Source organism: Moschus berezovskii, chromosome 7, assembly GCF_049115385.1.
Source record: "Moschus berezovskii isolate FMDL1 chromosome 7, NW_MosBer_1.0, whole genome shotgun sequence".
NCBI classification, from domain to species: Eukaryota; Metazoa; Chordata; class Mammalia; order Artiodactyla; family Moschidae; genus Moschus; species Moschus berezovskii.
The window spans coordinates 87,599,842-87,616,451 of NC_142466.1; the positions used below are offsets into that span (position 1 = coordinate 87,599,842).

At 40.6% G+C, this 16,610-nt stretch overlaps 1 long non-coding RNA gene across 1 annotated transcript in view; it reads left to right on the forward strand.

Moving 5' to 3' along the window:
- Positions 1 to 404: 404 nt before the first annotated feature.
- Positions 405 to 16,610, forward strand: part of LOC129556982 (uncharacterized) — a 50,706-nt gene continuing 34,500 nt past the window's right edge. The window contains exon 1 of the long non-coding RNA XR_016037873.1: positions 405 to 4,829. This is a non-coding gene — a long non-coding RNA (uncharacterized LOC129556982). The remainder of the gene's footprint in view (positions 4,830 to 16,610) is intronic.

Sequence of the window (16,610 nt, forward strand, 5' to 3'; positions counted from 1 at the left end):
CATCAGTCCTTCCAATGAACACCCAGGATTGATCTCCCTTAGAATGGACTGGTTGGATCTCCTTGCAGTACAAGGGACTCTCAAGAGTTTTCTCCAACACCACAGTTCAAAAGCATCAATTCTTCGGCAATCAGCTTTCTTCACAGTCCAACTCTCACATCCATACATGACCATGGGAAAAACCATAGCCTTGACTAGATGGACCTTTGTTGGCAAAGTAATGTCTCTGCTTTTTAATATACTATCTAGGTTGGTCATAACTTTCCTTCCAAGGAGTGAGCGTCTTTTAATTTCCTGGCTGCAATCAGCATCTGCAGTGATTTTGGAGCCCCAAAAAATAAAGTCTGACACTGTATCCACTGTTTTTCCATCTATTTCCCATGAAGTGATGGGACCAGATGCCATGATCTTTGTTTTCTGAATGTTGAGCTTCAAGCCAACCTTTTCACTCTCCTCTTTCACTTTCATCAAGAGGCTTTTGAGTTCCTCTTCACTTTCTGCCATAAGGGTGGTGTCATCTACATATCTGAGGTTATTGATATTTCTCCCAGCAATCTTGATTCCAGCTTGTGCTTCTTCCAGCCCAGCGTTCCTCAAGATGTACTCTGCATATAAGTTAAATAAGCAAGGTGACAACATACAGCCTTGACGTCCTCCTTTTCCTATTTGGAACCAGTCTGTTGTTCCATGTCCAGTTCTGACTGTTGCTTCCTGACCTGCATACAGGTTTCTCAAGAGGCAGGTAAGGTGGTCTGGTATTCCCATCGCTTTCAGAATTTTCCACAGTTTATTGTGATCCACACAGTCAAAGGCTTTGGCATAGTCAATGAAGCAGAAATAGATGTTTAGAGACGCCGGCCCCAGCGGCACGGACGCAAGAGACACTGGCCCCAGCACAACGGACCACGCAAAGAGGCGCAGCGGTGAGGAGCTACCCCATGCCTGAGGCCAGGGCCTGAGGCCGAGAGGAGCTGCCCCACGTCCAATAGGCGGTGGCTGCACGGGCACGGGAGAGCCGAGAGGAGCTACTCCACGTTCAAGGTCAGGGGGGCGGCCTTGAGGAGATACCCTTCATCCAAGGTAAGGTGCAGCGGCTGCACTTTCTTAGAGCAGCTGTGAAGAGATATCCCACACCCAGGGTAAGAGAAACCCAAATAAGACGGTAGGTATTGCGAGGGGGCATCAGAGGGCAGACACACTGAAATCATAATCACAGGAAACTAGTCGATCTGATCACATGGACCACAGCCGAATGTGGTCCACTGGAGAAGGGAATGGCAAACCACTTCGGTATATGTGCCTTGAGAACCCCATGAACAGTATCAAAGGGCAAAATGATAGGATACTGAATGAGGAATTCCCCAGGTCGGTAGGTGCCCAGTATGCTACTGGAGATCAGTGGAGAAGTAACTCTAGAAGGAATAAAGGGATGGAGCAAAAGCAAACACGAGAAACATGCCTACTAATATCCCATCCCCTCTTTCTCCATTTTGCATTTTTGTTTCTCTAAAACCCTGATAGGGTTGTTTTGGGGTTCCCAGGTGGCACTAGTGGTAAATAACCCACCTGCCAATGCAGGAGACATAAGAGTAGTGGGTTCGATTCATAGGTCAGGAAGATCCCCTGGAGGAGGGCATGGCAACCCACTCCAGTATTCTTGCCTGAAGAATTCCATGGACAAGGGATCCTGACAGGCTACAGTCCGTGGGGTTGCAAAGAGTCAGACATGACTAAGTGACTAAGCACAGCACCAACGCAGGGTTGTTTTATCCAAAGGTCACTGTAATTGTCTTTCCCCATTCTTATGGTGGATCCGAGGGCCTAGTGAATCATACCTAGAAAAGAGGCATCCATTTCTGGTAAACCACAGCTGCCCATAGACTCAGCCTTATCTCTTTGCTACAAACAAAAGAAGAGAGCTGAATTCTTTCCTAACACAGAGCACGTTGTCTAGACCCCAGGAAGAAAAGTCTTTGAGATTCTCAAGTCCTTAAAAAGCATCTGGGGGAAGCATAAATGACAAGGAGAAAAAGCACCAGTTTGAAAGCTGGTCAGCCACTTTTCTGCCAAGGGCTTGTCAAAATTGCTCAAGAGAAAGAAAAAAGAGAAACAAGTGCACATATACATTTTTAAAGTAGCCAGCAACCAAGACAACACCAATTATTCAACCACAGTAAAGAAACCAGCAGCCAAACCACACTGATTATTTAACCACGTATCCAAGTGCTGAACACAGCCATAGCCAGCCACGTTAATTTAATGTAAATATCCTGAGTAACCAGCCCCCATGGAGGCAAGTGTTGCAGCAAAGAACAGCGCCTCACCTTTCCTTGTCTTGGCTCCAGATGTTTGGAGCTGGAAAACTGGCTGTAATCCAACTAATATCCCACTCCCTCTTTTTCTCCGTTTTGCATTTTTGTTTCTCTAAAACCCCGAATCATTTTTTTTCTTACTGATCCACTGTTCTCATATGCACACACAAACTGAGGGAAACATTTCATTTGGTGAATTCTGTTTTTTTCCTTTTGATTTGCACCTTTTCTTTCCTTTGCTTTTCATTTCAATCGTCTTTCTTCTTTTCAACCTCAATGCTTTCATTCCTATGTATTTGATTCCTGTTTATTTAATTTTTACTTATCATCATGTATAAAATTTATTCTTAGTAAGTGTTTATAAGGAAAACATAAACTTTCTTCTTTGCAACTTGCAACTGCAGAAATTTCCACTAAGTTGAATTTTACTGTAAAATAGTTCCTTTCACTGGGAATTACCCAGACTTGTGAGCCCGGATGTCCAAGTTTGAAAATATAGTCCTAATCTCACTGGCCACAAATGTAAACATCTGACTCAAGGTCAGCCAACCCATTGGTGTCTGTCTTCTGGCTTGCTCACTGGTGTCCAGAACTGCCAAGTAAGAAGATCAAGTCTGCGGTGTTGTAAGGACTCTCAAGCTCCAAGGAAACATTACACAAGTAGGTGTCCCAGTCCATAGTCCCACCTGAATCAGTCTTCCAGTCATCCCAGGTCAGGTGTCAGATGTATAGGAAGCAGCATCAGGCACTGCCAGCCCCCAGCTCTCTGGTCATTCCCCCTCCAGCTGCTTAAGTCTTCCCCACCCAGATCTCAGACACTGTGGAGCGGAAACCTAGTCCTCCCTGTCTGAATTCTTGTGCCCCATCTGATTTCTTGATCCACAGAATCTATGAACATAGAAAAATGGTGTTCTTTAAAGCCATTAAATTTAAGCTAGTTAGTTACATGGTGATAGATAACCTGAACCCCAGCTCAAAGGCTATTCTGAGAACTAAAGAAATGATTATATGTAAAAATGCTTAAAACTAGACCAGTGCCAGCCACATCGTAAGTTGACCTTCCTCAGTGTTAGCTTTTATCATTATTGTGATAAAATTTCCACTGATAAATATAGGAAATTCAAAGAATTATTTAATAAAAATGCTCTTCTGGCATTCATCTTTCAAACTTCATAAGAAAATTTGGAGCAGAATAAGCAGTTTGTAAGTTGTATTGTACTCCCCAAAATCAATGTCCTTACAAGTTCAGATAGAGACTGCACAATGATTTTCTAATGAATTGATAATTTACAGTCTGATGTGATAAAGGTCTGGAAAAACAAAGCCCTCTGTACTACAACAGAATTTTTCCTGAGAGAAGGTCTAGAATCCTGCTCACTTTTATGGTCCTCTGAGCACCCAGCAACAAGGCAGACACGCTACTAATGTCTGCCTTGCTGACTTGATCAATGCGGTTGTGTTCATTATCTTACATAAACTTCTGGGAAAACATTGCTTTATTTAGTATTTTCTCTATTTTTACTTTTAAATTTGTAATATTTTCTGAGACGCTGATTGGTAATCTCATAAAATTTAAATCGATGTTTATGGATTAAATAGCCAGTATTGTTAAAAATGTACAGTGCAGTGTAAACACAAAACTCTTGCACAATCTTTTCCTGGACTTGTGCTTTTTTGAACTGGGTTCAAATCTAAACTGAGCAAGGCCACACAGGGCGTTAGAGCAAAAAATGTAAAGCTGGAATGCACTGAACCCCCTTGACTGGGGAAGATAGACCTTGGAGGAGGGAATTTTAAGGACATGCTTTTTATTTCTGGTCACCTGGCAAGCCAATCTACGAAAACATACCACACAAATGTGTCTTTCAAGCCACACACATTGTCTTAGTTAGAAAAACAACTTCAAACATCACATAGTGTTTTGGAAATTATTTGCTGAATATGTCAACATACCCCCTGAAAGAAAAGCAGTTGTCTAGTTTTTGGACAGTTCTCATGTGCAGATTTCTTAACTTTGAAATAACAAAATAGTTAATATGATTATTTGGAGATGTATCACATTTTTAGATCGCTTGTTGAATGCTTTGCTCTGAATAATTAAATGTGTCTCATCTTATGGCGAGCAGTTCCTGTGGGTGAGAGGGCAGACAGGAGAGGGAAGAAATGCCAGTAGGAGGAGCAGAGGGGCAAAGGGAAGACAAGGGGAGGGGAGAGAACGGATAGAGAGTGTGGATGGCTTCAGCAAACGGTACTCTCCTTTGAAACTCCTAGTCTCCACAGTTTTACTGCAGCAAATATTAGTGCTTCTGTTTACATTTACAGTCAGTAGAGAACAATCTACATACAAAGTGAAAATGATTTAGGGCTGGTTTTTCTCAGTCACAATGAAGTCTGTAATGGTATTGCTTGTGAGTTCCTATTTATTGACCCAGTTTGGAATGTTCCTTTACAGGGGCTGTTGACTTTATAGATCAGAATCACCATCATGAGTGTGGGAAGCATGAACTCAAGTTTCAGGTAAGCAGCCTAGAGAGCATTTTTGTCTCAAACAGAGAGAGCACACATCAACTTAACATCCATATGCAGTTGATTTGGCTACTTGCGCTGTAACTTTGTTTTAGTGGCTTGCCCAATATTCTACCTTGCAAAACTATATCCTTCATGGATTATCACCATTATCAATGAATAGCTTTTACTAAACATTCACATTTACAGTACGTCATTGGTTGAACATAAAGTGTATGTTACATGGAGAACTGAGCTTACGTGTGCATTGTGCCCTTAATCCTACCTCATCCTTCCTATTTTATCGATGAAAGGTTGAGATGCTTAGTGCCATACAGTGAGTAAGCAAAAGAACTGGGATTTGGAGCTAGGTCTAGCTGACTCTAAAACCTACCTTATTGTACATGACATGATACACAATGCTTACTTGGAACAGTTGGTATCGGGAAACTGGTCTACTGGGGTCTTAAATAATCCTTTGGTCTTTATAGTCTCTAGCTTAATGTTGGCTAATTATTCCAGCAGACAAACCGAGCAGGTTGGAGGAGGGGGCTGACTTTGATATCAGCTTGTTGAGACTGGCAATCCAACCTCAACTTTGATACCATCACAGTGAAGTCAGCCTGGCACAGCCCCCACTTGCCAACTGCCTCAGAATTGTGGTCTAGCCACAAGCCAGACACCATAGGCTCTCAGACTGGTGAAAAGGCTGGGCAAAAGGCTTGGAGAGAAAATGGGCGACCTGTAGACTGCGGGTTTTCCAGGCCTGCCAAGCTTTGCTTTCTTAAAGAGAATGAAAACTAAGTAGTTAGCTGTCTTGGATTCAGGGTAATGATTCCAATAAATTAACATGTATCAAGTGACTCTTTTTGCTTGTTTAGGCAGCACTGGAAAGAAATAACTGAAAAGAAATAATTATTGGATGCTATCTCAAATGTCCCTGTTCCCAATTTTGCATAAAAGCTTGTTAATGACTTCTTTGAGTCATCCTGATGTATGTGTGGGACCTATAAATATATACTGAGCACTCATGGTATAGTGTGTCAGGAGCAATACTTTTCCTGAATTTATTTTACACTCAGTGTTCATATTAACTAAGCTAACACTCTGCCATGGAGCCAGATCTGGGCCATTTGCTCCTATGACCTTGACTTTGGATTTTAAGATAACAGTGATCTTTCTCTCTATTCCTCCAGCCTCAGAGAGAGGGTCTAACATTGGCTCTTGCCAGTCTCTGGGTTGTACCACCATTATGGGCTCTGCTTCTCAGCTTTTATCATCATGAGAGTATAAACGTGTTAGCTGCTCAGTTGTGTCTGACTCTTTGTGATCCCATGGACCATAGCCCGCCATGCTCCTCTGTCCATAGGGTTCTCCAGGCAATAATACTGGAATGGGTTGTCATCCCCATCTCCATTTATCATATATGGAAGGAATTAAATATACCTAGAGTGGTTTGTTTTCCTGGTTGGACCCTGACAGATATAATTATAATTTTTATTCAGAATTTGCTTTATATGTGTATGAATTGCCTTTGATATAAGATTTTAGTAAGATCTAGAATGGGGGTCTTTCAGTTCTACAAATATTCTGTGGGTTCTTACTATGCACAAAGTGGTTACATAGATAACAATTTACTGACTGTTACACAGTCAGGGTCTAAAAATTTGAGATCAGCAAAAAGTTTTTTTCACATCAGTAGAATATAATTGACTCGATCAATCTTCTGCCTGCATATAATAAGAAGATACTTGGAGATGGAAATATTTATGAATGTTCCTTTTTGAATTGTGTCAAAGTCAGGGCTTTTTCTATGATGGTGTCATCAGATTGCCTACTGGTGTGTATTCTCAGAGAATGTGAGCAAGTTCATTCAAACTGTAATTTATACTGATTATCTTGCAGGAAAAGTTAGGGTCATATTCAGAAAGGAGGGTGGTACACATGTTTCCTACCACCCTCAATACATGAGGATTGAACCCAATGGGCCATTAAGAACTTCCATAGCATCAGTCATTGATCTATGAGGCCTATGAGGTCCACCCACCAGATAAATTTACTAGTAAGGATGGGAAGAGACAGAATAGGGAGGCGTGAGAAGAGCCTTTGCCATTTTTCATGACATTTAAATATGAGCAAATAAGCTAGTGGTTAGGATAATCCCAAATAAACTGTGTTGACTGACTAATTTTGTGCATTTTATTTACCAAAGAACATGCATGCAAATTCTTATATTATAAATCATGTTATATTGAGGGATGCCAAGAAATCATGGATTTTCACTGACTAAAATCACCTGATTTCTCAGGGAGGTTGAAGTTAGAGCTTGGAGTGTCTTTTACCACTCTTCCCTGATACTGCCAGAATCTTGCTTTTATTCAGACGTCCTACTTGTGTCAAGCTCAGAGAGGAAGAGACTAGAAGATGTAGCAGACCCAATGCAGTAGAGAAGAGCTTGAAAATAAGGAAGGAGTGGAAGAGAAAGAAAGAGGAGGGGTGGAAATACAAAGTAACAAACAGTCAAGGAACTGTAATGGGTAAGGTCACAGCCGTTACAGATGCTGTTGCCTGAACGCTTCCTGCTTCCCTCCATTTCCTGCTTCTCCTATTGCCTTAGCAGCGGGGACTATAGCCCTCCTGTTGCCCTGGCCCTGTGAGGATGGGTTGAAGGACTTTGAATTTGTTTTCATCTCCTTGCTCAGGTAGGAAATAAGCTTCACTTCCTTATCTTACCTATCCTTATCCTTCTGTACTTAAAGTATACTTTTATTTTTAAAATGTTAAATATGAAAACCTTTCTCACCACCATTTTTCTTCTTGAAATTCAGCCAATTTTGTAGACCAATTGGCTACCAGTTCTCCATTTTCCCTACTGGATATGGGACCCAAACTATTTCCAACTCCCTTTTATGTTTGCTCAGCTAAAAATACAATTCACCTCTTCCAACTTCAGCAATTGAAGGAGTTGAAATATATAGTTTATTTGCTTTGTTGGGCTTCCCAAATGACTCAGCAGGTAAAGAATCCACCTGCAGTGCAGGAGACACAGGAGGTTCGAGTTTGATCCCTGGGCTGGGAAGATCCCCTGGAGGAAGAAATGGCAACCCACTCCAGTACTCTTGCCTGAGAAATCCCATGGATAGAGGAGCCTGGCGGGCTGCAGTTCTAAGGATTGCAGAGTCAGACATGACTGAGTGACTGAGCATAGCACAGCACTTGGTTGAAAAGTAGCATATTTGGATATCAAATTAATTTGGTTCAAATCGAGGACAAACAAATATTAGCCAGCTTGGAAATGATATTTAAGGCTCTTTCCCCCTCTTGGGTGACACAAGATACCAAAACTTCACAACAGATTGAGATTTCAATTGGTAGTTACTGAAGAGGGCATTTCTCTCCACTTCGTCCCCTACTTTCCTCTTGAAAGAATTTCCTTAACTGACTGAATTTAGAATAGAAAATAATAGTAAGCATTATTTTGGAAACAATGTGGTCTAGTTGGTGTCGAAAACTTTAAACTTTTAAATGTTCTCTTTGTGAAGGAATTTGCTAATTATCCAGCAGATGTTTTTTCTTTTTATCCCTTATGCATCACAGTTTCCTTTAAAATTCTCTCCCCCCTTTCCTTTCTTTCTCTGGCTCTAGCTCCATCTCCCCCTCTCCCCCTTGTTTCAAGCAGTGAGGACAGGTTCAAAGAATGTGCAAAGCTTATATACCTCAGAGCAAAAGTCCTAAGGCTCTGTCTTGATGAGAAACCCTCTTACTTTAATTATAACCTCTTCTTGAAGATTCTCTTCCAACTGAGTGATTTGTGTGTCCTGGAACTAATTTTATTAAGTGGGTTGCAACATTCAGTTGTTTGTTTGGATTTCATGACTCTGCCTAAACCTTCGATGCCCCATTAAAATAATCAAATATTGGATTACGAGTACCTGTATTTTTTTCAGAGGATTTAAAACTGAGAATTCCTTCACAGTTCTGGGAATGATCAGAGAACTATCAAAACAACTCAAAATCTTGGCTGGGAAGTGATGTTCTTATCCTTGAAAGAAAAAAAGTACCCAAAGGCCAACAGAATATTAAAGTCACCTGGTTATTTTGCATTCATCTTAGTCAATATTTTGAGTCACTCATATCAGGTTTTGAAATAGAGTTAAATGTCTTTGTTTAGTTATAAAATTTATTATCTTTCATAATATGATTCAAAATGAACTCTATGAATTTATTATTGGTTTATTCTTAAAGGTTAACTATCCATTTTTCCTACGTGGTACATTTACATAGCCTTGAAAACAAGAGCCCTACCAATGCAGACTCATTGCTCAGCGACCTGGTGTAAACCAAGTGGGCCACATCTGTGCAGGTAATTGCCTGCATATCGTGATTGAAATGAGACCTCCAGCAGCTCATTCCAGGCTCCACTCCCTCCCCCTGGGCTGAAGCTCTCAGACACGCTTTCCCACTCCCTCTGCCCTGCCCACACCGGTTTAAAAAACAGACGCAGGAGCATGAACCCAAGAAGTTACAGTGAGAAAATGTAGTTAGTGTGAGTGAAATTTATGATTCCCTAATTTTGTGGGATTACTGAGCAAATAACTTGTTGTACAACTGATTCCTGGGGAGACAAAGGGCTAAAAGTACTGAAAGGTTTCTATATGGTAGGTAATGAATCAAGAGATTGTCTATAGTCATTCTTGGTTCCACACGAAATTTTCCTTTCCTGTACCACTTTGCCATGAAAAGCATTTGGTGGCTCTTTCCTGTGTGCACCCGCCCCCACCCCGCCCCAGCCCGCACATCTAGCATTACTGTTACTGGTCCTTCTTTTACTGCTGCTACTCTCACACACACACCTTTCCCAAGAAAGAGGGAGAGAGTCGCAGAGCGGAAGACAGGACTTGCCTGAGTCTCAGAATACTCTAAAAAATGAGGCCAGTCGCTTCAATTTGCAGAAGCATGGATGTGGCTTGGAGGGTTATTGAAAACCTGCTGCTCTTTTCAGCACCACCTGCATTTGGTCTTTAGAACAGAGCTCCAGTACTTCCTATGAGTTCTGGTCATTTTTCAAATTTTTAACTTCTCGATCCAACCAGTCCATTCTAAAGGAGATCAGTCCTGGGTGTTCATTGGAAGGACTGATGCTAAAGCTGAAACTCCAATACTTTGGCCACCTCATGCGATGAGCTGACTCACTAGAAAAGACTCTGATGCTGGGAAGGATTGGGGGCGGGAGGAGAAGGGGACAACAGAGAATGAGATGGCTGGATGGCATCGCCGACTCAATGGACATGAGTTTGAGTGAACTCCGGGAGTTGGTGATGGACAGGGAGGCCTGGCGTGCTGTGATTCATGGGGTCGCAAAGAGTCGGACACAACTGAGCGACTGAACTGAACTGAATTAGATGCATAATGACTGGATATGGAATCTTCAACAAAATATTTCTTGATATTACTGTAACTTTCTTGTCCCAGAACGGGACCAACTTAGATGATTCTTGGATAAGAATTTGAATTATTTGGCAATATCAAATTGGGTGATAAAAATGTGTTGATTTAAAGCAGTGAACTGACCAAAGCTATATGGTCATTTCTGCAGATGGTAGAGAGGACAGTGGAGGAGGCAGTTGGGATTCAGGGGTGGGTGTCATAATGCTCTGTGTGGCAAGTGAAAGGCCACTGTGAGAGAGGCAGTCTGATCATTATTCCTCTTATTTCTTATAAGTTTAGGTGATACTCTCTCTGAGGCTTAAGGTATGTCCTTGTGATACATGTCAGTTCAACTCGGTGTGCCTCCATCATGTGAAGAGGGCTAGATGGCTAGAGAGCTATATTCTACAAGACTTAAAATGTCAAAGACCAGCAATCATGATTCCCTCCTAGTGCCCCCTTCCTGCCAGAGAGCATTCTGAATTGGAGGAAATATAGTGCTGGGTGGAAAAAAGGACAGACCCTAGGAGGGGCCTGTAAGGAAGACAGGTTTTTCCCAAAAGTATGTGGAGTTTAACACCAAAGAGATTAGGAGAAGAAATCATTGAGGGAGGTGCAAGTCAGGGGGCCAAGGTTGAGTATGTCCCCAAGGATACCCTTTGTGAAGATGCTTTTCCTTCCGATTACGTGTGCTTTCTCCTCAAGCTATGGGAGAAAATGGATTTAGAGTACAGTTATAATTTTTCTCTTCTAGGATATAGTTATCTTGCATCTCCTTCCTTTATACCTTCAGGAAAGTCTGATCACCCCTTCAGTCTTAAATGATGCCCAAAGTGGAGAAGAGGAAATAAGAAAATGAGGGAAAGCATGGACATGTATCCAATCAGTATCCTAGCCCAACCAGGTGCCATGGTTCAAGCAGAGAAAGGACAACACCCTTCCAGCAGATTATACCTGGTAGTGACCATCAGTGAAGGAAGCCAAGGTTCACAGAAGGATGGAGCCAATGGGAGGAGCATGTGGACCTGAGGAGGGACTTCCGAGTAGACATCCATAAACACTCTGGTGAGCAGAGACTATTAGATTGAAGACCCAGGAAAAAAGAAAAAACAAAAGTGAGCCTAAAGGGAAGAATTTGTTAAGAAATATATTATCTCCAAGCTCTCCTCCACCTGAATTTATATCATAGTTTCACCTTCAAGCGTCAGTTTAGAAATAAAACTTCTCCAAGAAGTCCCACCATTTCATATGATGTCCTAGATACCTTATAGGATATTGGACTTGGTTTAAGTTATTTTAAAATCCATCCAAATGCCTTTTCCCTGCTGACAGCTCCATGCTGCCCACTCATATAAAAAGACTCACCAGGAGAATAAATTATTTCTTCCCTTGTCAGTGGTAATTTGTGTTCACTAAATTACCTCCAGATCTACTTTCCTAAGTCAAAAATAACTTCATAGTTTTTTTTTTTTTCCTTCCATGTCCATCTTGGAAAGACATATAGATTTTGAAGTTAACCTCTCTCTGCTAGATACTCAGAAATAATTAAGCTCGTTTTCTTCTTAAGTCAGCCAGATGTTTCATTTTAAGATGGAACAATACATGGTTTATTTGACCCAAGTTCTCATGGAAAGGCCATTGCTTTCACTTTGATAGTCCTATTTTGTGAGAGGTAAAAATGAAAAACATCTTTAAAAGAATTCCATTTTTTTTCCTGGGAACAGTGCTTGGTCTCAACAGGAAACCACATTTTTAAAGATCATGTAAGTTATTACTGATGATGCTCCAGAATCTGATCAAACAGTTTAAGCTGCAGCCATCATGGTGGGATTTTACCGCACTGTTCTTCATAACTGTTAAAAGAGATTGAAATGATGTCAAGGTCTGTTTCTGGCAAGGCATCTATTTACACAATTTCTTTGTCACTTTAGCATTTTCTTCTAATCAAGCTGGGCTAATGTGCTTAGGGCACCTTTTATTTTTGTCTTAAAGAATGCTAATAAATGGTTAAGGGTATTTTTTACAACATGGTGAGTGTTATTTCACAATGTTTCATTAGCTACAAATCCTCAAGTCACTTTTAAGAATTCCAGATGCCCTACTGTAGGTATTTTTGCAGCTGTTTTGTAGGAAATCATGAAAGTGCAACTCTCTTCAAGAAAAAAAGGCCATATCTCATTCCTGCAGGGATCAGTCTCTTTACCATACTTTATAGTAACAAAAGGGCAATGTAAGGACACCTGTGTACTGTACAAATTCTCTCCATCTGCCTGAACTTGGGATAGTTACAATATCTTCTAATTTGTAAGATGGTTTGATTTTTCATGGAAGGAAGACTTTCCTTTGAATATGCTCTGAAGTAACATTTTCCTTCCTGCTATTTGCAAGGTAAAATTGGACTAAAGAAATTCTATCTGAATCCAATGCATTTGCTTTTGCAATTCACTTTTTTTTTTTTGTTCTTTGTGTTTAGACTTATAAGTGGAATTCATTCATTCTTTTACCTGTCACAGAACATGTTCATCTAATTGTCAATAACTATTGACTCTTCTTAAGATCACATATTATTTCCTTTGCTAAAACAAAATTTAAATCTTGAAAGTTACATTCTGAAAAAAGTTATATTCTGTGGATATTATGGATATTTATTCACCAATATCATTTTATATCTTGAGTATTTTAGAGCACAGACGACCACAGTTTGTGATAGAAAGTTCCTTTCATTACTTTCAGTATCACACAATCAATGTCTTCATTTTAAGGCAGCATTACATGTTATTGTTGCTTTTCAGGCACTAAGTCATGTCTGGCTCTTTGTGACCACATGGACTGCAGCACCCTAGTCTCCCCTGTCCTTCACTATCTCCCAGAGTTTGCTCAGATTCACTTACATTGAATCAGTGATGATATCCAACCAACTCATCCTCTGCTGCCCTCTTCTCCTTTTGGTTTCAATCTTTCCCAGCATCAGGGTCTTTTCCAGTAAGTCAGCTCTTAGCATCAGGTAGCCAAAGCATTGAAGCTTCAGCTTCAACAAGTTTTTCCAATGAATACTGAGTTCATTTCCTTTAGGACTGACTGATGTCATCTCCTTGCAGTCCACGAGACTCTCAAGAGTCTTCTCCACTGCTGTAATTTGAAAGCATCAATTCTTCAGCACTCAGCCTTCTTTATAGTCCAACTCTCACATCCATACATGACTATTGGAAAAACCATAGCTTTGACTATACAGACCTTTGTCGGCAAAGAGATATGTGTTTTAATATGCTGTTTAGGTTTGCCATAGCTTTCCTTCCAAGGAGCAAGCAGTCTTTTAATTTCATGACTGCCATCACTATAGTGATTTTTGGAGCCCAAGAAAAGAAAATCTGTCACTGCTTATACTTTTTCCCCTTCTATTTGCCATGAAGTGATGGGATTGGATGCCATGATCTTAGGTTTTTGAATGTTGAGTTTTAAGCCAACGTGTTTACTCCCCTCTTTCACCTTCATCAAGAGGCTTTTTTGTCCATCTTATTTTCTACCATTAAAGTGGTATCATCTGCATATCTGAGGTTTTTTATTTCATACCTGAATTGCAATGTTCCTGGTGGTCATTTCTTTCAAACGAAATCAGAGAGAAATGTTGAAATTGAGATTTAGGGCTCAATGGCCTTCCTGAAATTCACATTGCTAAGATTTTGGCTACAAAGTCAAAGTTAGGCTACGAAGATTCCATTGGTAGGACCTGTGATATAAGGAAAACTGGACTGACTCCAGATGGAGGATCAGCCTGTGACTCTAGCTATTTCTAGCTGTTGGCAATATTACCGAGAGTTGATTATTTCAACTCTCACATTTTATGGATGAGGAACCAGAGGCCCTTAAACACAAAGCTCTACAGCCAATTAATAATCAAATCCCTGAGGGTAACATTTTTGCCCTTTTGTCTTTCACTTTTATTGCTTAAACATAGGTTTATAGACCTCATAATGGGTTCATGTGAGTGTCATTCATTCCTAAAACATGCAAAATGACTTAGTAAAGCCATGGGCATGCCAAGCTGTAAAGACAGTGTGTACCCTTAGAAGATTTGACATCTAATAAGAAGGAAACGTACTAAACAAGGATTCCAATGCATGGAGGCAGCTGCCCTGATAAGGCAGACATGGAGATGGGGAATACAGCAGAAACAAGAGAAGTCATGTTCAAGGAGGCAGGAAAGTCCTTCTGGAGAACAGTGCTTTGTGATATTTGAGGTGAAAGTTGAGGTGACTTCTCTAGGCAGAGGGAATGACCCCTGGAATGTCCTGGAGTATTATCTTTGTTATTCAGCTTAGAAGAGTGGAATGGCAGGGGATGAGGCTAGCAGTAACTGATATTTTTAAAGAAGATTGTAGCAATGCTGTTCTCCCACTGCTACCACCAACCCAGCTGGCCTTACACAGCAATGACTCACCATCCAACCCCCTACAGGGACTCATCAGAAAATGACTTTCCCTGGAGAACTCTTAAAAGAGAAAGGAGAAACAACTCCCTCTCTTAATTTCCATGTGAGCTATCTCCAAAATATTTAGTTTACAAGGATTTTCAACTCCATTATCATTTTCCTCAAAACTATTTACTACAACTATTGCTTATAATACTAGCTGTAAGATAGTGAAAGTGTTAGTTGCTCAGTTATGTCCAACTCTTGCGACTCCATGGACTGTAGCCATCCAGGTTTCCCTAAATTGAACAATAAATTCAGTTCCACTAAAGTGCTGGGCTTGTGAAATGTTTCTGCTTTTCTTTTAAAAATGTATTCTATGGGGTATTTTTTTAGATTTAAGAAACTGATTCCCTTACGTATATTCATATTCTTTGGAATCACATGGTTCTTAGTCTAAATCCCTGGTTTTCTAAGTAGAGAAGGAAATTATCAGGACCTGTACTTTCACCACAGGTGGATGAAATAAGGTAATGCATTTAAGGTGCTTAGGACAGCACCTTGTCATGGAGCATGTGGGCAAAAAATAGGAACAATTTCCTATACTTTCGAAGAAGCAAGTAAGGCCTACTTTATGAGTTCTTTGGTTGAACTGTATGCATAGAAAGATTTTGCCAGTTAATTTTACTACTGTCCTTCTTGACAGCCATCCTATGAAACACAACTCAGCTGTCAGTGAGGACTTGGGGTACAGGTGAATTAAGTAAGGATTCCAGCTTGGCAATACTTAAGGAAAGCAACAATAAAAGTTATTAAAATAGAAACTAAAAAGACAATAGAAAAGACCAATGAAATTAAGAGATGGCTCACTGAAAAGATAAACAAAACTGATAAACCTTTAGCTAGATTCACCAGGAAAAAAAGACAGGTCTCAAATCAGAAATAAAAGAGAAATTACAAGTGATACCACAAAAATACAAATGACTGTAAAAGGCTGCTGCTGCTGCTGCTGCGAAGTCACTTCAGTCGTGTCTGACTCTGTGTGACCCCATAGACGGTAAAAGGCTACTATGAACAATTAGCAACAAATTGGACAACATACAAGACATGGATACATTTTAAAAAACATGCAGTCTTCCATGACTGAATTATTTTAAAAAAATAGAAGATTTGAATAGGTTGATTACTAGTGAGGAGATTGAATTGGTAATCAAAAATCTCCCAATAAAGATAAGTCCAGGACAAGATGGCTTCACTGGTAAATCTACCAAACATTCAAAAGATTTAATACCTATCCTTCTCAGACTCTTCAAAAAAATTGAGGAAGAGGGAATGTTTCCAGACGTATTTTACTAAGTTAGCATTCAGTTCAGTTCAGTTCATTCGCTCAGTCATGTCCGACATTTTGTGACCCCATGAACTGCAGCACGCCAGGCCTCCCGGTCCGTCACCAACTCCTGGAGTTCACCCAAACCCATGTCCATTGAGTTGGTGATGCCACTCAACCATCTCATTCTCTGTCGTCCCCTTCTTCTCCCACCCTCAATCTTTCCCAGCATCAGGGTCTTTTCAAATGAATCAGCTCTTTCCATCAGGTGGCCAAAGTATTGGAGTTTCAGTTTCAGCATCTGTCCTTCCAATGAACACCCAGGACTGATCTCCTTTAGGATGGACTGGTTGGATCTCCTTGCAGTCCAAGGGACTCGCAAGAGTCTTCTCCAACACCACAGTTCAAAAGCATCAATTCTTTGGTGCTCAGCTTTCTTTATAGTTCAACTCTCACATCCATACATGACCACTGGAAAAACCATAGCCTTGACTAGATGAATCTTTGTTGACAAAGTAATGTCTCTGCTTTTTATATGCTGTCTAGGTTGGTCATAACTTTCCTTCCAAGGAGTAAGCGTCTTTTAATTTCATGACTGCAATCAGCATCTGCAGTGATTTTGGAGCCCAAA